The sequence below is a fragment of the Mesocricetus auratus genome, unplaced genomic scaffold (assembly GCF_017639785.1).
Source record: "Mesocricetus auratus isolate SY011 unplaced genomic scaffold, BCM_Maur_2.0 Super-Scaffold_100004, whole genome shotgun sequence".
Classification (NCBI taxonomy): Eukaryota; Metazoa; Chordata; class Mammalia; order Rodentia; family Cricetidae; genus Mesocricetus; species Mesocricetus auratus.
Genome location: NW_024429189.1, coordinates 83,681,769 through 83,706,725, shown reverse-complemented (window position 1 = coordinate 83,706,725; position 24,957 = coordinate 83,681,769). Strand labels below are relative to the sequence as shown.

Sequence of the window (24,957 nt, the reverse complement as noted above, 5' to 3'; positions counted from 1 at the left end):
CTAACTAAGACACAAGTAAAAGGCATAGTAAGACCTGGATTAATGTTCTCTGAGTCTGGCCAAATCTAACATTATTAACATCATCTGATTTTACCTATTCCAAGACCATTTAAAAAAATCAGCTATGTTCTCATTGGTAACCTTAAAATAAGTAAATAAAATCAAGGTATAAATACTATAAATATATTGTTCTAGTGATACTTTTTTTAATTATAAAAACTCTAAAAGTTTTAAAAATGAATGCAATGAAGAGCAAGTAAAAAGTTCTAATTTTTTCCCCTAAATTTAAATGGATGTAGCTCTGTGTAGTCCCTGAGACTCTCCCAGCCTTTTCAGAAGACCACTGGAGTCATGGGGTCATTTGTTCTTTGCTGCACACATCAAATTAGGACAAAAGGCTGATCTGTGTTTCTTCAGAGGCCCCATTAAAAGTGTCTTCTTGTCTGACCAGTGACAGATGCCAATCACAGCGCAGACCTACACATAAAGACAAATGAGCCAGTAACAGGAGGCTATGGTTCTTATCCATCAGATAGTACAGCATGGCAGGCAAGGGGACTCTCTCTCTTCATTACCCATCAGGAGAAAAATTCAGATCCAACACATGACATAAAAGTTTCCCCACACTTCTTTACGAAGACCTTTATCTCAGAGTCCCAGTGAAATAGGCCTGTAATTCCATTGCAGTGCTGCTTTTATACGAGTTGCTAAAATATGTAGTAAGCTCACTAGCTGAAAATGCAAAACTTTCCTACCACTCAGTAAAGAAACTGTATAAGCATGAATGTAAACCTTGGGGGCATAAATCATAAACATAAAGGTAAATTATAAACATACTATGTAATTACTTGATATAAATTTGACTTAACAATTTCTAAAGTATCAGTTATTTCCTTCCTTTTCACTTTTAACCAAGATCTTTTGTGGAGATGGAACCTTTTGTTTCATGCCTGGGACGCAGTGCAGTATTCATCTCGAGCTCAAAACTGAAAAGGAACGGCTAACAGATATTTTAATTCCTTTTTAAAAATAATGAGTCAAGTTTAAAGAACTTACATGAAGCCAGGTACCCAGATTGTAAATAGTGACAGAGAGCGTGCCTGCCTTCTAGCCTCCCTGGGATTGTGGAAATAGCAAATACACTGCCTGTTTTCTGTCTACCTTTCATACTCAGATAGGAAAACACATCCTTTAACTTCCTGGCATCCTAACTTAGTCTATAGCTCTGGTACCCATTCTAGGAACTTGCCTCTTTGGCAGACATTCTCTTTTTCAGTTTGTTGCAGTTAAATTATTTCCCATCGTGTGGAATGCTCCTATCTGGCCTGCCCTTTAAAAATCAACTCCTGAGCATGAAAAAGATATGCAAACATATTGGGCATAACTACTGTCATCTCAATTAATAGATAATTTATTGGCCAAGTGGCTTATTTAATTTTCTGAATAAGGGATTTACTATTAACATGATTCTGTGGGATCACGGTACACATCAGTTCTCAGATCACCGATCTGAAAGTGATTCTGTCTGACCAGTTTACCAAAGGTCTTCTCTCCTTCCCGGCTATGTTTACCACTCAGATCAAATCTCTGAAGGTGGCTACCAATTATTTGCAGGTCTGTATAGTCTCAGCTTCAGACTCCAGTAAGAGGCCAAGAGAACCTTTCTAGCACCAGTTCTGAAACTCCTTGGAAAAAAAAAATCTCCTATTGGCTCAGCTTAGGAATGCTTCTGCCTGGACTCACACTATCCCTGGTCAGTCAGACTTGACTGATGCGGCGGTAAGTTGTGTGGCCCCACTGTAATTACATGGATGTGGGAACACCAGACCTTGAGCAGAGACCCACTTCCCCTTCTGCCTGGGAGTAGGCAGCTATAAGACAATGTTTAGTAAAAACATGTTTACTAAAAACGATACAATAAGTTCCTGGCCACTTCCCCTTCTGCCTGGGAGTAGGCAGCTGTAAGACAATGTTTAGTAAAAACCTGTTTACTAAAAATGATACAATAAGTTCCTGGGAAAGGCCTTCCCACGGAAACCGCCCTGACCTCGACCTTGTCCAGAGACTAACCGCACCTTCAAAAACCCACACACATCCACCTCTGGTGTCAGAGCAGAACCAGCCAGGGGAGAGGAGAGAGCAGAAGTTTCTCTGGTGGGAGCCTTTCTTAGGAAGTTTTTCTTGAACCTTTTTGGAGCCTGTTTAAAGTTCTCTTTATATCATTGAACGAGTCTCTGTGTTATCAATACCCGACACCCTCCGCACGTTCTCGGACACAGGCCGCGCAGCAGACGTGACACATGGATGGTGGAGTTGAACAGGGGCAGCTCTCCTGCTAAGCTAGAGCTTGGCAAATACAGCGACCCATACTTGCCAAAGACATCACTTAGTCCATGCCCTTCGTGTAACTAATGATGAAAGAGGCTCAGGAAAGTGGATTCTCCAAGGCCAGTGAGAAAGCCAGAACTGGTTCCCAGGTGTTCTGTGTTTTTACTCAGCAGCTCTCCATGAATGTTCACTGAGGTACACAGCTGGTTTCGGGAAACACCAGCAGCAGAATTTCTTATCCTGGCCACACCACGTCTTAGATTAAACCAGTGCTCTCCTGCTTCCCCTTCTTCATAATTGTGGTAGAACATTATTTTAAGGTGTGCGACTTTTGCTTACGCTGCATTTGTTTAACTCTGTGAAGCTGTGCTGCTGTGCCTGTCTAAAACACCTGGTGGTCTAATAAAGAGTGGAACTGCCAACAGCAAGGCAGGAGCAAGGATAGGTGGGGCTGGCAGGCAGAGAGGAGAAACAGAAAGACAAGCAAGGAAGGGGAGCAAAGAGAGAACAAGGAGAGGAGCACACTAGGGGCTAGCCACCCAGCCACCCAGTCCCCCGGCCCCCCAGCCCCCCAGCCCCCCAGCCACCCAGCCACTCAGTCACACACCACCCAGCCACCCAGCCACCCAGTCACACAGCCACTCAGTCACACAGCCACACAGCCACCCAGCCACTTAGTCACCCAGCCACTCAGTCACCCAGCCACCCAGCTACCCGCCACCCAGCCACCCAGTCACACAGCCACTCAGTCACACAGCCACACAGCCACCCAGCCACTCAGTCACCCAGCCACCCAGCCACCCAGCCACCCAGCCACCCAGCCACCCAGTCACACAGCCACTCAGTCACACAGCCACCCAGCCAGTTACAAAGTACGAAGGAAAGTAAGATATACAGAAGAAAAATAAAAGTCTAGAGGGAAAAGGTAGATGGTTTAATTTAAGAAAAGCTGGCTAGCAGCAAGTCAATCTAAGGCTGGGTGTCCAAAAGTAGTAATAAGACTCTTGTGTGATTTATTTGGGAGTTGGGTGGCGGGCCCCCCAAAAGAGTTAAAAAGCCTTAGCTTGCTAATTTATAAGATAATACAGACTGGATAATACGAACTGAAATTGCTTATAGTCTTACTGTACTGTATTCTTTAAAGGGTTTCAGAAGCCATGTAAGGAGAAATTTCATCCCAGTTTCAAAAGTATTCTTTTTCATAATAAGTGGTTATTCAATGCTTCAAGTCCATATGAATAAAGCCAAATATAGCGGCTTGCTTTCTGAACATTAGTACTATAAGGCTTTGCCCCTGTCACATAAGAATGCCTCTTTAGGTGGCTAAAACTTACCTTCCATTGGCTTTACATAGGTGAACACCAAGCCTCCAAGTGACTGTCTGCCCCACCTCATAGCTAAGGTATTATAAATATGTGATGAGTATAAGCTGCGGTTCTCCACAAATGGAATGCATCAGAAACTGAGGAAAAGAAGGATGAGATGTATTAGTTATGACTCAATTTCTATAAAAACAAAAACAAAACACCATGACAGCAGAAACTGAGGAAAAGAAGGATGAGATGTATTAGTTATGACTCAATTTCTATAAAAACAAAAACAAAACACCATGATGAAACAACTTGTAAAAGAAAGTGTTTAACTTGGGCTCACAGTTCCAGGTTAGTCCATGACAGTCATGGCAGGGAGTATGACAGCAGGCAGGCAGGCAGGCAGGCAGGCAGGCAGGCAGGCAGGGAGGCGGGCGGGCAGGCAGGCAGGCAGGCAGGCACGGTGCTGAAGCAGGAGCACAGCCATGAGGCACAGAGAGCTAACCGGGATGCTATAGAAAGCCCACCTCCAGTGACACACCTCCTCCATCAAGGCCATACCTCCTCCTCATTCCCAAACAGTTCTACAGTTCCCCTCGCTGGGGACCAAGTATTCAAACACGAGCCTATCGGCAAATTATTTAGGTTATTACAATTTTTTTCTCACATCAGAGCGTTTTTTTCTTTCTGCTTTATGATTTTATTTAGGAAAAAAAAGAAAAATATCTTGAGCCCAGTAATTCCACATTCTGTGTTCCCTTGGCTACAGCTATGCCTTGATGGGTCCTGGAAGAGACAGCATATGAAATGTGCCAGTTCCCAGAGACAGCCAACTGTCTCTGCTGCTCAGTCTGGGTAGACATTCCTGGAAGCAACCACTCAGGAGTGCTACTTTTAGAAACAATAGCAGCTAAGATCTGCTGCTGGAGCCAGGACACAGGGCTTTATCTTTCCTAAGTCTGCTGAATAAGCTGCTGTTTGAGGGTGCTTACTGAGCTGATAGCTGAGTATTAGTCTCCACGCAATAGGGTCATCAGTGTTTTTTCGTCATAAAAGTACGAAATGGCCTCAGAGCTAATCTGCTGGCATAGCCGGCTGGAAATGGGCATCAAAACCTTTAAAATACATATGATTTCATCTCAGTAGCAAGTTGTCCTGACCACATAAACATTTAGTTCCAGCTAGCACATAGAAAGCATTCAATGAATATTAGTTATTATTATGAAGGTTGACAGTGTATCATGATTTACAGTGGCGAAAACATAGATTAAATGTCCCATGCATATGATATATCAGTATATATAATACACTCGTAGGTAGCCACTAAACAGTGTGCCAACAGTGCTGGATTTGGGAGTGCATCAGAATTAACCAAAGAACCTGTTAAAGGTGAAATTATCAAGCTCCACATCCTAATTATTCCTGGAAAGATCCATAACCGAAGGGATTAGACCTCATATGAACTCAGTAAAGAGAACATTAATTTTGTTTAAAGTGTGATCCATTAAGTCAAAAAAAAAGTGTTGACCTTTTTTTTAATTAACCATTGAACAACTAGTCTACATGTGTAGCTTAGTAATGTAATACTGCTTGCTTAGCCCGTGCAAGACCCGGGTTTGATCCTATGTACCACCAAAAGAACAAGAAGGAAGAAAGGAATGGAAGGAATTGCCACCCATCAATAGTTTCTTGTTCAATCAACCTTCATTTTCCTACAGTCCTGCTTTTAAAGGACATTGTAAATCCTTCAGGTCATTAGAAACAGACTTAATTATTATCTGTATATTATCCAATGGGTTAGTTCCCCCCACATTGATATCCTTATAAAAAAAGTATCCTTTATTCTCTAATCATATCGTTCCCTCTCTTTTCCTCCAAATAGCTCTCACTACTTACTTCTCATCTATCTCTTTATAGAAATTGCTTTAATACAAAACAGCATTTCTTTCAAAGAAGGGGAGGTCATTTGGAAGGAGATTTCGCTTTCTGGACTGTCTTTCAGTCTGCTTTCTCTGGGGCTGTTTTCACAGAGTGTATTGAAGGCAGGGGGCAGACTGCAGGTGAGCACCGTGAAAGCATTTCATGTCCGCCTCCAGGGGTTGTTCCTGCTGCTCCAGGCCCAAGGTGAATAACTGCCCACCTGTAGTTCTGCTAGGTCAAAGCAATGTACAGGCTCAGAAGTGACTGACACAGCACTGGTGTTTTTCCAGACGACACCATATGTCTTAGCTAGGGTTTCTATTGCTCTGAAGGACACCATGACCTCAACAACTCTTATAAGGAAAACATTTAGTTGGGGGGACTTGCTTACAGTTTTAGGTGTTCAGTCCATTATCATCATGGTGGGAAGCGTTGTGGCATAGAGGCAGAGGTGGTACTATAGGAGTAGCTGAGAATCCTACATCTCACAGGCAACAGAAAGTCAACTGAGACACTGGGCAGTATCCTGAGCATAGGGAACCTCAAAGCCCATGTCCACAGTGACATACTTCCTCTAACAAGGCCATACCCACTCCAACAAAGCCACACCTCCTAATAATGCCAATCCTTGTAAGCTTATGGCGGCCAATCACATTCAGACTACTACACCATGCTTCAAAGAGCACTATGAGCATGCATTCACTGACATGGGAGATTCCAACAGATCCTTTTTTTCCCCTTGGAAGGTTAACTGTGTACCATTCTTGCCTGAGACTGATTCAGGAGGAGTGCTCAGATACTGCATTTTAGAAAGTGTGTTGAAGTCCTAGTTTTTTATGCCTTCTCAGGAAATAACTTATCTAACTACTGAACCTACAAGAAGGCAGTGCTGATTTGTGTCAAGCATGCATGGCTCTGATCACTTTCCTTTAATACTGAGTTACTTGCTTTTCTGTAATATTAATAACCTAATTTTGTTTATTTATTTCTCTCTCTTGTGAGTGAGTATGTGTGCATGTGTTTGTCTAAGTGTGTGAAGGCACAAGATTGATGTCTGGAACCATTCTCCATTGAGGCAGGGTCTCCACAAACACAGAACTCACTGATAAGACTAGTCTGGCTAACCAGATGTCTCCATCTCTGAAGCTGGACTTATAGGCAGGTTGCCACACCCACTTAGTATTTCCATGGGTTTTATTTGTAGGTGAGCATGTATGTGGAGTCCAGAGGCCAGTTTCAGCTGTCTTCCTTAAACCATCCCACCCCCTTACATTTTGAAATGGGGTGTATCTCTGAGCCTGGGGTTCATGGATTTGGCTAGACCGGCTGGACAGCAAGCCACAGAGATCTTCATGCCTTCAACTCCTCAGTGCTAGGATTACAGGTATACTGTGCCCAGCTCTTTTCCTAGGGTACTAGAGATCACATGCATGCCCTCATAATTACCTGGTAAGCTCACCTTTCCTTACTGAGCTTACCAGTCCTTGTTCCTTCATTTCTTGATAGAATAGCTTCTGAAAAATTCCAGTTTTGACTCAGACTATGAGGAAGAAAGCAAGTTCCTAATATAGCCAAGAAATCTATGGAAAACAGAAATACTGGCTGAGCAGGGAGAAGAATGTTCTAGAGGAAGGAAGGGTGAAGATGACTAAAAAAGTGCAGACTCTTAAACTGAGTTGTACTCACTGGGATTTGCCAAGGTCAACTTTGCTTGCACAGTCATCGCTGGCCTCACTAAAGTGGGGCTCTTGGCCTGGCCAGTCTTGTTCTCCATTAGGACTATTCAAGTAGTTTCAGGCCCCAAGACCCCAGACCCACAAATTTGATTCTGTCTGTGTGTGTTAACTAAGCCTTAGAGCCTAAGAGCTCCGGGTTGAACTTCAGCACTTCTACTTATTGGGTGGATAGCCTTGAATACATTCCTTAACCTCTGTAACAGTTATAGTCTGTGCAGTGATATCACATAGTTTTGTTGTCATAACCAAGTGAGCTAATATATGCTCACCATTAGCATCAGAGTGGAGACAAAGAAATATTAATTACATTGCAACTGCTATTATTGTTTTTTTTACTCCCTTAACTACCTGTTAATGCAATTTAATAAGAATTTATTGGGTGAGCTATTTAAATAAAACAAATACACTATCAATCAGATAGAGGTGTATTTCAAATAGAGGAGTATTCCTTTCCAGAGGTTTGGATAACTTAATGTCCTAACTTATATTTTAGATCCAAACCGAAAAAGAACAATACAGAAATATGAAAATGGAGTAGTGTACTGCATAGCCGCTACGGTAGCTAGCACAACCTAGTGACACCATGTTTGTATTTTACATTAGTAGAATATGATATTATTTGATAAGATTTTGTTTATTTACTTATTGATTCATTTAGACAGGGTCTTACTATGTAGCTCTGGGTGTGCTGGAACTCACTATGTAGACCGGCTAGCCTCGAACTCAGCCTGTCTCTGCCTCCTGAGTGCTGGTACTAAAGGCATGTGCTACTATGCCTGGCTTTGTTCTTCTTTTTGAAGGTTTAGTTTCTGCAGAGATAAATAAAGTAGAGTGATATAGTTCAATTGTAAAGGCCAAAGGAATATGAACAACCTTAGGGGCGAATAAAGCTAGGTGACAGTTAGCTGTCTCTAGGTGTCTTCATTATTCCACTTCAGCTAAGTAAATATTATTTTTACATATGCCATGCACTAGACATAAGGTATTCAAAAATCAGCAAGTAGTACTGTAACCCTAGAAAATAAAAACAAGATTGTAAAGGTACTGAACACACAGACATAGTACTTTTGAGGCAGGTGACTGTGTTCATATCTGCTTATGACAGTCTAGGGTCTCCTCAGTCTGTCTTGGCTACTAGATTCTCTACTTACATGCATTTTTCAAATTGCTGGTTTATTCGGTTAGGCAGATATTTATTTTTCAACTTATGAATAACAACCAAACTTTATGCCCTAGAACCAGGAGCCTGGGTGAACCATTTGCTAGGACCCTGAAAACTAACTTTCTCTGTGGCACAAGCAGTTGTTGTAATCAAATTGGCGTCCTGCCTAGAGCAGGCTGTGTGACTCAGTGACAGTTGCAGTCAGAGCGTGGAACTGGAGACAAAGAGGTCATAGATCAGGCAATCACAGTGATGATGGCCAGCAAGGGTTGAATGTTTTGATATGAGTGCAGTGTTGTTGCTGTTTAAGAATTATTTCTTTTAATATCATTCACTAAACACACCTCATCCTGTTTCATTGCCTCAAATGCAAACAATTTTTGGTGCCCCAAATATTTTGTTCAATACTACAAAGCCATTCTATACTAAAAGCAAACTGCCATTTAGCCTTTCCACTGGTTCTAGATCTGTGGTTCATAGGTTTAAATGCTTACTCTCACTTGAGTTACACCTAATTTTTGTGTTTCCTTTTACTTACTGTTCACCCCAGGATGGATTAAATTCTTTATAATTGGAATAACAAAATTGATTTCCACTTTCCCATGTTTCGAAGTCCATATTTTATTATTTTAAACAACTGGTTTCTAAGAGTTATGTGGCTAATGATCATATAAATTTGCATTGATTTAATAACTATGATCAATTTAAGGGAGATGAATAAAAAATGCTAAGAAATATAAATGAGGGTAAGATGTGAGATTTATAGCTCAATATATTCCTTTTCTTTTTATTTTAACAGCTATCTGGCACTATAAGGGGAAAATGCTTTGATTAAAGCAAATACATCCTAAATTATGGTTGAGTAAACTGTGGTAATACTAATGTCTCAGTTCATTTGTTCTCATACACAAATATCTGAGGCGCAGTAATTTATAAACAGTTGCAAATCATTTCTCACAGTTGGAGGCTGTGGTAGTCTGAATGTAATTGTCCTCCATAAGCTCATAAGGAGTAGCACTATTGGGAAGTAGGGCTTTGTTGGAATAGGTATGACCTTGTTGGAGAAAGTGCATCACTGTGGGGACAGGCTTTGAGGTCGCATATGTGCTGAAGATACCTCCCAGTGAGACATACCACTTCCTGTTGCCTGCAAGATGAAGGACTCTCAACTACTTCTCCAGCACCACATCTGCCTGTATGCCACCATGTCCCCCACCATGATGATAATGGATTGAACCTCTGAAACTATAAACAAGCCCCCACAATTAAATGTTTTCCTTATAAGAGTTACCATAGTCATGGTGTCTCATCTTGGCAAAAGAAACCCAACTATCAAAATCAAGATATGTTTGCTCCCTGGTTTCTGCTCCCAAAGTGGTTTGTTGTTCACTGTGCCTTCACTTGGTGCAAGATGCCAGAGCAGAAGTTGAGTGTTCTCTTGATCTTCATTCTGAGGACTAGTCAACTCCCCAAGGCCTTACCTCTTAGTGTGTTCCAGTGGAGATTAAGTGTCAACATGATTTTGGAGGGATACAAACATTCAAGTTGTAGTTCTGTATAAAGACAAGTATAAATTCAGGACAATAAGAAAGAAGGGTCCAAGATTCTGAAATGTCTCCACATAAACTTAAAATATTGCAACTTGGGGAACCACTGTATTACCATCGTGGACTTAGACATCTCAGTGTGTTTGTTGTCTGAAACGAAACTCAGGATCAGTGTGATGAAGCTATCATTGGGTTTGGGGTGATATGAGACCCTCGTAGGTTCTTATTTCTGTCTCTTATGTGGTCATGAACAATATACTTAACCTTTGAGACTCAGTTTCCTGATACTATTCACTTTACCGGATGGTTGTTAAGACCAAAGATAATGTGTGCGCTTATCAACTGGTTCCTATATACTAAATAGCAGCTGTTGTGATTAAGTCATTATCTCTCTATATAAACAATCACTGATAAAGGAAACTTTGCCAAACTCCTACTGCATCTAACTTTTCTTTTTTCATTAATCAGGGGGCAACTTGATAAGTCATCCCTAAGAATGCAGCCAGTGCTAGGGGAAAAAACCAGCCTGGAGTCTTGTTCCCCATGTACTTTGGACAACTAAGAAAATGAAACCCATTTATCTAATTTACACCAGTGGTCCTGGTACCATGTGAAGTCGTCCTCTGAAGGAAACAGACCACAAACTAATTTCCCAAGAAGAGAACAACAACTAGCTAATTCATGAACAAAGGTTGTAGCTACAGAATACTCAGTTGACCAAAGATAGTCACTTCTTAGCTCACACACCAGAAAAACCAAGATTCCCAAGTCACTACAGGAAGTGCTGCGTAAGGATGTATCCTATCATAAATTACAAAGAGATGTTTGTGATGCTACAAGATGTTAGTATTTGCACAAAAACAGAAAGCCAAGCCTGGAAGGGATTTCACAGCTCATTTGTTCATACTAAAAAAACAATGATATAGAAACTAAAAAGCCAGAGAAAGGAAATACTATAGTCAGTTCTCTATGATAGGATGAAATATCTCTCTTTATGATCCTAACCCCATCCACACCTCCCCAACCCTAGCCAAGGTGCTGGGGCTTAGGGAGAAACATAATGTGTAAGGGTTCTAAAAGCCACTGGCCTTGCTAAATTTAGATTTGGCTTCTGCTTATGTAATTTTCCTTATGTTTTCAATTATTTACAGGGATATATTATTTATATACGTCTAGAACTTGTGCTTTTAGCACTCAACAAGCAGAAATAATTTATAGGCTTGTGAGAGCTTCCTGTCCTTCCCTTTCAGATAGGGCTCTTTTGCATTGTTAATTAATTGTTACATTTCAGTCTTGTGCAACTTCCTTTCCTGGCAGTCCTGTGGTAACTGGCCAGAGGGAGTTATCTTCACCTGCACATTCCAAAATCCAGGTTAATTTTCCTGTCAGTCATTTCTCTCCTTTTGAGAGCCCTGTGGCATGACCCAGCTGATTAAGGCCCTAGACACCATGAGATTCTACCAGAAAAGAAGCTGGCTTTGTTTTTTTTTCCTCTGCTGGAAGTAGAAGTCACTTGTTTCAGCTCCCCTCCCCCACCTTGTTTTTTTAAGTAGTCAAATTACTGAAATGCCCTTTCCTCCATCTTCATTCCTCCTGCTGCTTGGCTCTGACTTCATGACCTGAGTCATCCTGGTGTCTGACCATTCAGGCTGCCATTTAGGTGAATGACAGAAGTCAAGACCCACATTTTGCTTTTTTCAGCCTCTACTGCCTCCTCCCAGGGGGGTCTGAACTGGCTCTTCTTATCGATGGTGCTTTGATAGCTGTAATCTGGCTCTTTAGCTGGAGCCTGGATGACAGCTGCTAAGAAGGTAACTTGGTAGATGCCTTGGAGAAGAGGCTGTCCATGAAAAGGCCTAGGCAATGTCCTGGAACCCTGTCTTAATCTTGTTTATCTTTGAGAACAGGATGCTTGAAGGCCAGAAGTTCCTGTTTGGGTGGGCTTGTCAAAAGCTGATTGGAACGAGGATGACCACCACAGTGACTGCCAGACAACCTATAAATTCACTGTAAAATTCTATCTGCATCCACAAAATACCACTCTGTGCAAGTACCATGACAGCTGGCAATAAGAGAAACAGAAAAGGAACTAAAGAGGTAGTCTCCAAACTCCGGAAAACTCTCCATCAATTTCTAGAAGATAAATGAATATTGCTCCCTTTTTAGAGCACTCATACCTTCATCTTTATTTCTTTTTCACAATCTATAGCCTCCTGACCCCAACAGGGTGAGAGGTGATTTGTGAGTATACTTTGTGGCTTTACTACTCAGTAGACTCTTGGCAATGTTATTGAATGATTCTGCAGGAAGGGTGACTCAATTTGGGGTAAAAGATCACCTCATTGCTAGGAGCATGGCAGGCTTCACTTTTCTTCATGAAACAAATGGAAAGTTCGCTGGTTATTTCTCCCCACCTTGCAGAATGTAGCTCTCTCACTACCCATAGCTTTTGGAGAAGTTAAGGCAATAAGAGTAACAAGGTTATTCTCAGTGGAAAGGGGGATGGGGGACACAGTGATGTATTCATATAGAGGCTCTATTTGTGTGACTGTGGTCACTCAAAGGCCTGAGACCTTTGGCTGGGACAGAGGCCTCAGAGCTTGACATTGTTTTGGATCCTGTCTTTCACAGAGCTGTGAGGCGAGCAGTTCATTCTAGAAAGCAACAGAGTACCTTACCACAGCCACAAGTCTTCATGGGGATACAGAATATCCTCATAACTGTCTTGACATAGAGATACTACAGCCTAGCAACCAAATAGTTCTTAGGCAAAAGAACCACTCAAGGCCATTTTTCTTTCCTCAGCCTTGTCAGTTTTTTATTTGCTACTTCATGGCATGGTAATAACAATCAATCAAAACACTGGCTATTGACTGACAGTGATAGGTGGATGAATGAGCGTCTTAGTGACAGCCATTGAACTCTCCAGACCTGGGCTTGTTCATACCAGGACCCCCTTCTGCTGTGTGACATATGTTTTAGGAGCCCTGACAGCAACTGTCAGTCAAGGCTTAAGAAATGTACTGTGATGCGTATACTTCATAAATGCGCCAGAAGCCCTAACGACAGTTGTCAAGGCTTAAGGAATATTCCACAATGCCACTGGTTAGGTAGGACTGGCTAGCCACAGCACAGGCTGTGTGGGACCTCCCTCTCAAACATTGTTTTATTTTTTTTAGAATACTGCAGGGATAGATGCCAAGAGGTTCTAGTGCCTTGTAAGGACAACTAGATGGCCAGAGAACTCTACTTAATGCTAGCCAGTTAGGCCAAGTAGGTGGCAGTTGACTGTGTAAAAGTTGAAGGATAGGATCGGGGAAAGATGTTATAAATGCCCCAGGAAAGTTCATGTGGCTACAAGATGTGTATTGGCTCCCTATTTAAACCATCTTAAATACTGAGTAATTTTTTAAAGGTGTTCAAAGTCTGGACGGTGGGGGGGGGGCTTCCTGTGTGACATCCTAATCCTTGAAGCTCAGTTAACAGCTTCTTGTTGACCCTTTGAGGAATGTTTAGCACATGACTGAACTGTATAGCAATAAAGAGATGAGAAAGTGGCCTTTTTCCTTCCTAATCCAGCCCTTCAGGCTCTGCATTCCTCTTGTCATGGCCCCTGGGTAGTACCTAAGGCAGATCCTGAAGCTTTTCCAAACCTGTCTATTGTTAAAACACTCACCCTTTTCTTGATAGAAATCTAGAGATCTTACCTCTTGTTTATGGCCAGAGGTTAGGCTTGGCTTGGTTCAGAAACTTTCAGGGAGAAAGGGAGTGTAGCATCTGGCTTTCCTCTTCTCAACCTTGCTTTTCCATCCCCCCTTCCCCCTCCCCGCATCCCAGGATCCTTCAGGACAGAGGGAGGGGCAGGAGGCAAAGTAAAAAAAGAAAAGATCTTAGCGAAACAGGGTACTTTATGGCTGTAATCCCAGCACTTAATGAGAATGGGGCAGGAGGATAGCTGCAAGTTGCAAGCCAGCTGGGGCTATAGTGAAACATTGTCTCAAACAAAACAAAACAAAATGAAAACAACAAACAAAACATGGAGAAAAGGAAAAGGTAATCCCTTTAAAAGGACATATTCCTTTTAAATGATAGACACCTCTCTCTGGATTTTTCCTGCATGGGGTTGTGCTGTGGGTGTATCCAGAGACCCAGTTGGGGCTTTTCTAGTGTTTGTTGTCAGAGTTCTCTCAGCCAAACCTCTAAAGACTTGCCCCAAATGGATATTACACTTTTCCTGCTCTCACAGGATACGCCTCCTGAGCCAGTCCTGCCCCAGCAAGCCACAGTCTGTAAAAGGACTTTTCTACAGCACAGATCTGAACACTTTCTGGGATGCTTGTGTGGCTCCTTGGAAAGGCTTGGACCCTTCCACCCACCTCGGCCTGTTTTCTTTGTTCTAACATAGTAGGTCATTCCTGACACCCGCATTGATGGTTAGTATTGACAAGGGGTGCACGGCGTGGTTTAAAAGTGAAATGTTTCGGAGTCAGGTTGACAAGGAGTGGAGTTGTGACACTTTATCTGGGTAGGCAACCTGATGTGATTTAGAATTAGAAACAAATCTCAAGGTGGAGAAACTCACCCTAAATGTGGGCGGCACATGGGCTCGGTTCCTAGACTGAATACACAGGAAAAAGGAGCTGAGCTCCAGCCCTCATTGCTCTCTGCTTCCTGGAAGTGAATGCAATGTGACCAGTTATTTTAAATGCTTGCTGCCATGCCTTCCCGGCCAGGATTGACCATACCCTTGACTATGAGTGAAAAAAATCCTTTCTTCCTTAAGTTGCTTTTGTCGGTTATTTTGTCCCGTTAACAAGACAGGTAACTCAAATATCTTCAGTCTGGCTTTTACCTTTTCTTTCCAGGCAGTACACATGCACATGCTCTAAGGAACACCAGGCAACCGCCACAACTAGTTTTTCCACTATTCTGGTGCAGGAGAAGCAGGTGAGGAGCTCTGAGTGTTCTCTATTGTCAGGGTTGAGGGGTTGGGAAGCTGCAGTGTTTCCCTCTGGTGAGCCTCTCTCCTCTCCTAGGTGTGTTTTTTTCATTCTCTCTAGGCAGCCTCTGTCTGGATGTGGGGAAGTCCATGGAGCCCTAACTCAAATGTGAGCATGACATGTCTCTAGTCTCCCTCTCCTTCTCTGGTCAAGCTCTCATATCTTCTTAGATAGAGACGAGGTGCAGGGCATGCTAAGAGATACTATATAGGGTTTCTTTCATTGAAAGAAAGTTTCGAATGATAATATAAAACTGCTATTTAGAATATGGGGAAACCACTTAACTGTTGTAAGCATTGAAACAGCCAAGATTCTAAGACAATAGCAAAAGTCCATTGTCTTTAAACTCCTCTGTCTTCTCGCTTATATTATTTGTAGATCCCTTTTTAAATTTTACATGGGATGTTCTACATTTATTAATTTGGACATTGTTTTCTTCTCTTAAAAACAAACCTTCAACAGCTTTTTTCATCTTATATATAGACCTGCTATAATTCTTATGGTCTAGAATTGGTATTGTACCATGTAGATATTCCTGGGTTTCTGTTATTGCCAACAATGCTAAAGTAAATAGTCTCTGAATATTTTTGGAAGCATGTCTTCCTAAAAAGTTTTGAAAGGGAATTACCAAATTTATAAATAAATTTTAATATATCTTGTCCATTTATCAACTCTTCCAAGCACCACACAAGCCATCAGGATCTGTACAGTCTATTGTCCACACTACAGCGGTTGAGGGTGGCAAAAACATTGATATGTTAGTCTGTCTGACAATCAAAAGGATTTACATTGGTTTTGTCTTTCTTCTGTGTCCACTATGAACAAGGCTGTGATTCTTTTGACATGCTGGTCAGTCTTTTACCCCTTTTTTCTTTTGCCTATTTATATCTTTTGCTTGATTATATATTCATAATTTTTGTATTGATTTTTAAAAGGCATATCATATGTTAGAGGCATTTGTCTTTTCTGGCATGTTAGATGCACACACTGCCTCCATTTTTTTGATAATGTTTGCTTCCTGTATACATGGTTTTTCAAGGAAGTTTTCCAGTTTTCTGCTGTGAATTCATCAGGTTTCCTTCTGTGGCATCTGAATTTTATGATATCCGTAAGAAAGCAATAAGGTTATTAAAAAATATTAACCAGTTTTCTTCTAGTGTCCTTATGACATAATTTTTAATTGATCTTGTAGAATACATCTTGGGGTTAAAAAATGTGACTTTTTTTTTTGCATGTAACAGGCCCTAGATCTCTTTAATTCCTTTTGTTCTACTTGACACTGATTTTTAAAAATGTAAGTTTCTTTTTCTTTTATAATTATTTCAAAGGAGTCCAGGCTATTCTTGAACTTGCTGTTCAGCTGAGACTGCTCTTGAACTCCTCCTCCTCCTCCTCCTCCATTCCAAGTATCATCACCTATGAGCCCCCTTTTAAACACAGTTTCCTATAGCTAAAGGCAAAGATAAATCATAAAGGCAATGTTTTGTTGTTTGAGATAATGCCCATTGTGTACTTTCCAGGAATCTTAGCCCAAATCTTCTGGGTATTTGTTTCAAGGACCAGTACTTGCTCGAATGGCAGTTACAGTTTGTTTCAGATCCAGTGATGACAGAGGTAAGCATAGTTGCTCCACATCAATTTTATAGCGGATGCAGAGAGGGAAGTAATAGGCCTAAGGTCACAGAGCAAATTAGGGTGTTGAAATCCAAGGTCCTGGGCCAAATTTAGCCCGTTTCCCTAATCGTTGGACACCATCATGTACAAAGCACAGGTAGAAAGTATTCTTCTCCTTATTGCATCACTCAATAAATTACATAATCCACAACAAAAACAGCCAGAGGGCAGTGGATAGGGTAAGCTCAGCCCATTGAAACATGCAGCTGTTTCAGTGAGTTTGGAAAATGGCCTGCTCACGGAGATCATATATAATTGACAATGTGAGTCAGACTTGGGCATCATTCAAGATTAATCTTATCCCCTTAATGAAATTGCTGATTGTTTTGACTTGTTCCTCTCTGTCTTTTCCAAGTTGCCTGACAGTGTGTTACAGAGACAGTCTTGTTGGTCTGAGGCTCTGTTCTCAAATGGTGAATTATGGAGTGTATTAAGGAGCTGAGAAGATCTGTTTGGAGAGGCAGGAACCCAGTAAAGCTTCTAATTTTTCCATGATGACTGATGGATTTGGAGCACTCTGAAGGGGTGACTGTGTAATACTAAGTGTTTAATATGTGCCAGCTTTGTCACCTGACATGAACCCTTTGATTCCAATCTCCTAGTCTTCACACACTCAGCAAGGAGTTGAGGGGAAGGGGGACAACTGTCTGGGGAGGGGGGCAGTGAGGAAGAGGAGGAGGAGGATTTCTGACTTTGGAAGCTGGGAGAGGTGGGAGGGAGTGTGTGCAGAGGCAGAGAGGCACCAAAGAAAACCTGCCTGTGTCTTAATTACCTGGCACATTCCTTGTGTTAGTTTCATAGGTCATTGGATTTCTTCCAAAAATGTTGTTTTGCAAAGGGTGGGTGGAGTGAAGTAGACTTGTTGGTGAATAGGCTATTCCTTGCCAACAACAGGATATGGAAGACTTCAGCTCCAGGAAGGTCCCTGTGCCCAAAATGGTGGGGGAAAGTCGGAAATGGCCTCCATCTGACCAGCTGCTATTTTCTCTAAACTCACGTGGCTCTGGAGATTGGTCGCAGCACCTCATATACTGGGAGACTGTGTTTAATCTCAGGTGCCTCAAGTTCTTCAGTTAGCCTGTGGTTTATGCCGTCAGTGCAGACAGCACCGACTCCATTGGAGTTACAGGCAGCAATTGTGCTTGTTGCAGACATGGTTCAGTCCTTGATGTGCTTTCAAGTGCTGTGTCCTATGAATCCCATTGGCAAGAGAACCCTACTCCACCCTAGCACTTAGTTAATAAATATGGCCTGAAATGCAGCCAGAAATGCATATGTTTGCTGTGCTGTTAGATTCCTCCTTGAAAGGGGAAGGCTCTTCTGAATGTGATGCACAAAAGATTCTATTAATTAAGCGACCTTACAACATCTCCCTATAGAATGAAGAAAAAGCAATGGCATACATTGTTATGCCAGTGATTGTTTTGTTGGACAGAGTTTGTGGTTCATGCTTCTAGGGAAGAAATCGCCACTCTGACCCCTCTGTTGTCTCTCTTATCCTTGTGCTGTGCACACAAAACTATTCATTAATGTCAACAAGACTTATGAGACCACATCCGGTGGGGTGGAGGCAAGAGGGCTAGATCCCAAAGTCAACATCTTTGCGTTACATTCCAAGATGACAACAATCAAAGTCTCGTTACTCTTCAATGTCTATAGCAGAAAACAAACCGGAGCATTCAATACTCAGGTTAAAGATGAAACAGATTTCAGGGTGGTGTTTTTTTTTCTCTCTGAATTATGTTCATGTATGTAATAGATCTTAAAGCATTTTAACTGAACTTATCCCTAAGTATAGTTGAGTGTGTTCATTACAGCTCCCTTGGAAAGAAGACTTCTAGAAAGTAATTTAAGCCCACAAAGATGAAAGGGGGGAGCAGAGCAGCCACCCAGGCAGGAACACACATGAGGGATATAATCAGAGACAAGATGTGTGTTGGACACAGGAGCAAGGGAGGCACCTTCAAGACCCTGAAAACAAAGGAATTAAGTTTTAGACAGGATGACAAGATTTGAAGATACCTCTTGAGTTAAATTTAAACTCTACAGGAAGGACCTTGACAGATAATTTGTATTTAAAGCATGCCATTCTAATTTCAGACAGAGAAATGCTAAATCACACTCCTAAGAAATGCTTATTTACTTATTTCTGAGACAGACTCTTCCTGTGGAATTCAGGCTGTCCTTAGACTCTTGGTCTTATTGTGACAGTCTCATGAGAGCTTGGACTACAGGTGTACATGACTATGCTCCCTCCCCTCTAGGTGTTGGGAATTGAAACCAAAGTATCATGCCCACGAGAGAGGTAAACACCACCTCTTAATATAAATCAGTCTGGTTCTGAAGAAGTACACAGGAGGGGACATACCACTGCAGATGTTTTGGGAAACAACCTGTCACAAGACTTAATGGTTCTAAAGCAATAACAACAAGCTTTTTTGAACTTTAGATATGAAGAGCTATTTCACTCTTCAGTCTCTAAAAGATGGCAAGACACTTAAAGAGGCCATTTGTCTTACATGTTGAGAAGGAAAGGAAGAAGCATAGTGAGCCTGAATTCAGCACCCTCACCCCCAAGTGAGCCTTAGTTCTAACACTGTTTTACAGTGAGCCTGAGTTCAGCACCCCGCCTTATCCCCACACCCCTGAGGTGGAGTAGGGGCAACAGAGGGTTGCACTTCCACAACACAAGCCGTCTGCCACCATTTTAATAACAGGTAACGGTTTGTACATTTGGGATCTGTCAGGAACATCCTTAGATGTGCTTTAGAAAGTTATGCCATTGCTATCACAAAGCTGGATCCCTGCTTGATGCTCCTGAGAACACCAAGGGCCTTTTCCTTAGCTCAAATAACAATCGATTTAGGATGTTATTCTGTGTGGCTGCAGGAAGGGATGAGTTAGAGTTCTCTAGAGAGACATAATAAGTAAATATATGTCTATACTGACAGACATGGGAGAGGGAAGGAAGGAGAGAAGGAGGGAGGGAGGGAGGGAGGGAGGGAGGGAGGGAGGGAGGGAGGGAGGGAGATTGATTTACTATGAGGAATAAGCTCAGGTGATTACAGAGCTTGAGAAAGTCCAACATCTGCCCTCAGCCATCAGAAATCCTAGAGTAAGTGGGATCACTCCAAGCCTCCAAATCTAAAACTATGAAAAGCAAGATAGCCGATAGTTCAAGTCTGAGTCCAAAGGCAGGAGAAAGGCCAGTATCTCATGTTGCAAAGAGACAGGCAGAGAGAATCCTCTTTTCCTTAGGTTTTTAAGTAATTCAGGCCTTCAATGGATTGGAAGATCCCCATTCACCCTGGGAAAAACAATCTATTTTCCCAGTCTGTTGATTCAGATACTAATATCACCAGAAGTAAAACTTAATCAAGTAATCATTTTTGCCAGAAACAGCCACTTGTTTGTAGTTTCCTAACAGTTGATACAATCTAAAACTTCCCAAGCTGTTCTTGGCCATTCCAAGTTTCTTTAAATGAGAAATCTCGAGAATCAGAGTTCCAAGTCATATATTGGACCGGAGCCCAGAGAAGTAAACTGAGGCATGAGGCCCAGAGTTCTAATTCCACCCCACACAAAACAGGAACTCATTTATGCATCCCCACAAAAAAAAAAAAAACCAGGTTGCTTTAAGCAACCTTGGACCCTATTACTCGCTCATTTACAGTGCTGGTGTGCAACACCAGCTGGAAGAAATTGCAATTACAGTGCTTTCTGGTCATTGGGCAGCAGATGAGGGAGGACAGCACTCTACCTCTGAAAAGACTGGAAAAGGTTGCATTTTCCCAAGTGCTCTCTGTAAATCTAAAACTCCCCCAAGAGTTTACAAGAGGAGATTTATTTGAAACACTTTGTTGCATGGGTAGTCATAAATCCCTATGAAATATAAAATTAACAACAGACACCTCCTTAGTGAATTTTTACATTAATCTTACCCAGAAAAGAGATGTAACGGGTAACAGTAGGGATGCATATGATAGCCATTTTTTCTCCTCATGTGTTTTAAAAATCATGATTCATTGTTAAAGTGAAAACATAGAACCACTTTTGATCAGGTGCTCAGTATATGTGGGAAAGATATAAGGTAATTGCATCTTAAAATTGAATATGCATTTTCAATGGGAGGGCAAAGGAACTCATGTGATGGTAAGATTTCTACACTTCACTAGTAGTGGTGAAGCAGAAGTACCAGTAAAGTATGGTAAATTACTTATATCTATAGCAGTGTAAAAAAACAAAAAAATATACTTTATAATACTATAAATAGCTAGGTGGTGGTGGTGGTGCACGCCTTTAATTCCAGCACTCGGGAGGCAGAGACAGACTTATCTCTGTGAGTTCGGGGCCAGCCTGGTCTACAGAGTGAGTTCCAGGATAGCCATGACTGTTTCACAGAGAGATCCTGTCTCAAAAGACCAAAAATAAATAAATAAAACTTATAAATGAGTCAAATCACACTCCTTAACTTTGTTAAATAATATACAGGAAGTCAAAGAAACAAAAAACAGAGAGACAAAGGATTCATAAATGCAAAAACTAGAAACAGCCCAAGCATCCTTAGTAATGATAGTGTATTCATAACCACGGAAAATTCCTAAGGAAAAAAAATGAACAAACAAAAACCCTAGGTGTCTAGACAAATTGTTCAGGGGTTAAGAACACCTGTAGCTCTTGCAGAGGGCCCAGCTTTCATTCCCAGAACCCACAGTGCAGCACAAAACTTTCTGTAATTCCAGTTCCAGGGGATCCAAGGGCTTCTTCTGGCCTCCAAGGTTATCTGGCACATGCATAGTGCAGACATGTATAGGTAAAATGCTCATATATATAAAATAACAATTAATAAATGTATTTCTAAACATTGTTTTAAATGCTATTGTTAAAGAAACAAACAATTGGTTTTTGATGGCAAAACCCAACCTGGCCTCTTATTCAAGATCCCAGGGATATAATATTAAAATGAAAAAGGTAATTAATTTTTATTTGAATATTTTCAGATAATATATTTTGATCATATTCTTCACCTTCCCCAACCTCTCTCAGATCCTCCCCACTTCCTTAAATACCCAACTTTGTGTTCTGTCTCTCCCTCTCTCTCTCTCTCCCTTTTTACTCTCTCAAAAAATATTAAAAAACAAAACATGAAACTAAAAAAAAAAAAAGAGGAAACAAATAAAGCCCAAGCAAAACAAAATACATACACACATTAAAAAAAACCAAAACAAATAATCAGAGGCTGTTGTGTGTTAGCTACTCCTGGACACAGGGCCTGTCTTGCAGCATGATTGGTATACTCAATGATAAGTCATTGGAGAAAATCGATTTTCCCTTTCCTAGCATCAATTGCAAACAGTTTCTTAATTAGAGTTGGGACTTTGTGTCTGCATTCCTTCTCAGTACTAGGAATTTGTCTGGTTTGAACCTATGCAGTTCTTGTATGTGTTGTCACAGTCTCTTCTTCGAGTTCATATGTGAAGGCAAGGGTGTAAGGATTTCACTAGACCCAAGATAAATGATAGGTGGGTGTTTATTGGAGAACACTTACACAGATGATAATGAAGAATCGCCAGAGTGCCTCTCGGCTCTGATCGGCTGATGCAAGAGAAAGAACCTGCACAAGCAAACCACACCTCACACTTCCCTCTTTCTGCTCTGTCTAACTGAAGCCACACATAAATGGGTGTGGCTACCATTACAGGTTCACAGGCAAGATGCTGTTACACTTTGTGTATCCATTCTGTTGTGTCTGGAAGACACAGCTTTCTCGGAGTCATATACCACTTCTGGCCTTCATGATCTTTTCACTTCCTCTTCTAAATAGAGCCTAGCCTGAGCCTTGAAGGGAAGGGTTTAATAGACATCCCGTTTAGGGCTAAATGCTCCCATATCTCTCATCTTCTGAACAATTCCAGTTGTGGATCTCTGTGTTAATTACCTTCTACTTGAAGAGGCCACTTCTTGACTGAAGTTTGAGCAATGTTCTAATCTAATGTCTTTTTTTTTTACAGCTAAAGAATGTGTTTTTATCTCAGTTTCCATTTTTCATAGCTCTATTTTTTTAAACAATGAGTCTTAAATATTTAACCTTTAATTATATCATATGAATCTAAGGAAACAACTTTTTTTCTATTTTTTTATTTTTAAATTTAAATTAGAAACAAGGTTGCTTCACATGTCAATCCCAGGTCCCTCTCCCTTTCCCTTCCCTCCTCCCATGCCCTTTCACCAACCCCCTCCCCAATACACCCTCCTTTCCCCAGGGAGGGTGAGGCCCTCCATGGGGGTGTCCATAGTCTGTCATTTCATCTAGGGCAGGGCCTAGACCCTCCCCCAAGAGTCCAGGGTGAGAATGCATCTCTCATGGTGGAATGGGCACTCAAAGTCCATTTGTGTGCCAGGGATAAATATTGATCTACTACCCAAGGCCCCATAGATTGCTTAGGCTTCCTCACTGACACCCGCATTCAGGGGGTCTTGATCAGTCCCATGCTGGATTCCCAGTCATTAGTCTGGGAATCAAGAACTGACCCTTGTTCAGGTCAGCTGTTTCTGGGGGTTAAACCAGCCCAGTCTTAGCCCCTTTGCTTATCAGTCCTCCCTCTCTGTCACTATTTCATTGCCATGTTCTTTTAGCAGAATAAGAATAGTAGGCTTCCCTTAGAGCCCATGTCCTTCTAGACTCAGGTTCTTGACCTCTTTAGCAGTGTCAGGTGCAGTCTGACTTTCTGTTGGTACCTCCAGCCCCCAAATAACAACACAGAAACTTAATGTTAATTATGAAAGGTTGGCCTTTAGCTTAGACTTGTTCCCAACTAGCTCTTAAAACTTAAACTAACCTATTTCTATTAATCTATGCTCTGCCATAACCTCTCTTCCATTCTGTACATCTGACTTGCTCCAAGTCTCACTGGGATCCCTTCCATACCTGGATTCTCCCCTGAGTTCCTCTCTCTGCTTGGAAGTCCTGCCTAACCTTTCCTGCATAGCTATTGGCCATTCAGCTTTTTACTAAACCAATCACAGCAATGCATCTTCACAAGGTGCAAACAAATACCCTGAAACAGTCAAGTATGGGTTCCATCTCCTAGAGTGGGCCTCAAATCTGACCAAAAAGTGGTTTATCACTTCCGTAACATTTGTACTGCTGGTGCACCAGTGTATCTTACAGGCAGGTTGCTGTTGTAGGTCTAAGGTTTCTAGTTGGGTCATATTGATAATTACTTTTCTCCTCTGGTAGCATACAAAGTACCTTCCAGCACCATGAATGTTGGTGAATAGGCCTTCCAGCACCATTAATGTTGGTCAATATGAGTGTAGCTTCTAGGTGAAACCAACTTGACTTCTCCATGTTCAATGAAATTATTGGTTGAATTGAGACAGGATGGTAGATGAGGGTAGGCTTGGAGGTGTATCATGAATATTTGAATTTTGTATCTATGTGTCTTGACTATGATGGTGGCCATATGAAGCTATACACCATTAAAGTGCATATATTTAAACATCTATGTATTACATATATACACATGTCTACATATACAAAGAAGTACATATGAAACTGTGGGAACCAGAATAAAGACTACAAACAGAATCAATATCAACTTCCCTGTTTTGATATTGGGTGATAGTCACACAAGGCAGAGAAACTAGATGGGAAGTGTGAGGACAACTCTGTATCACTCCTTCTAACTACATGTGAATCTGAAGTTATCTCAAATTTTTTAATTTTCTCAAAATAAAAAGTCATGCCTTCATACTTTAAGTATTCCCTAATGTGTTGAGATTTGCCTTTCTCACATAATAGATATTTATTATTTTAATTATACCTATGAAGACAAAGTCTTTATCTTGGCTACCAAAGGTTGTCTGCCTTTCAGTGTCTGTGACAGAGCCAAGGGAAAGATATTTGGAGGTAGAAAATGTCTTGATAACGTTCACATCTCATGACAATGATGGTTGTCTACTCCATCTAAGCTATCTTTCTTTGATAGATTGAAACTAAAAGCTAATTCTTAATCAGGTTGCCCTTGTCCAACTTGTTGTCTTTTTGTTCATTTATCTGAGCTATGTCATTAAATACGGTAAATAGAAATCTGTTTTATTCTAATTTTCCATTTTTGTAAGAATGTAAGATGGAACAACAGGTCTATTCTTGAAAGATACACACACACACACACACACACACACACACGCGCGCGCGCGCGCATACACAGTCAAAACATGAGAAACAAGATAGCTGGATTGAAAAATGTAGACAGAAGTTTCTGTCCTGCAAGCCAC

At 41.3% G+C, this 24,957-nt stretch overlaps 1 long non-coding RNA gene across 1 annotated transcript; it reads right to left on the bottom strand.

Annotated features, from left to right (window-relative positions):
• Positions 1–249: 249 nt before the first annotated feature.
• Positions 250–13,875, bottom strand: LOC121140234. Its single transcript, XR_005877026.1, has 4 exons — positions 13,711–13,875; positions 9,938–10,009; positions 3,663–3,790; positions 250–477 (listed from the first exon to the last, which is right to left on the bottom strand). It is a non-coding gene; the product is annotated as an uncharacterized LOC121140234 (long non-coding RNA).
• Positions 13,876–24,957: the final 11,082 nt, after the last annotated feature.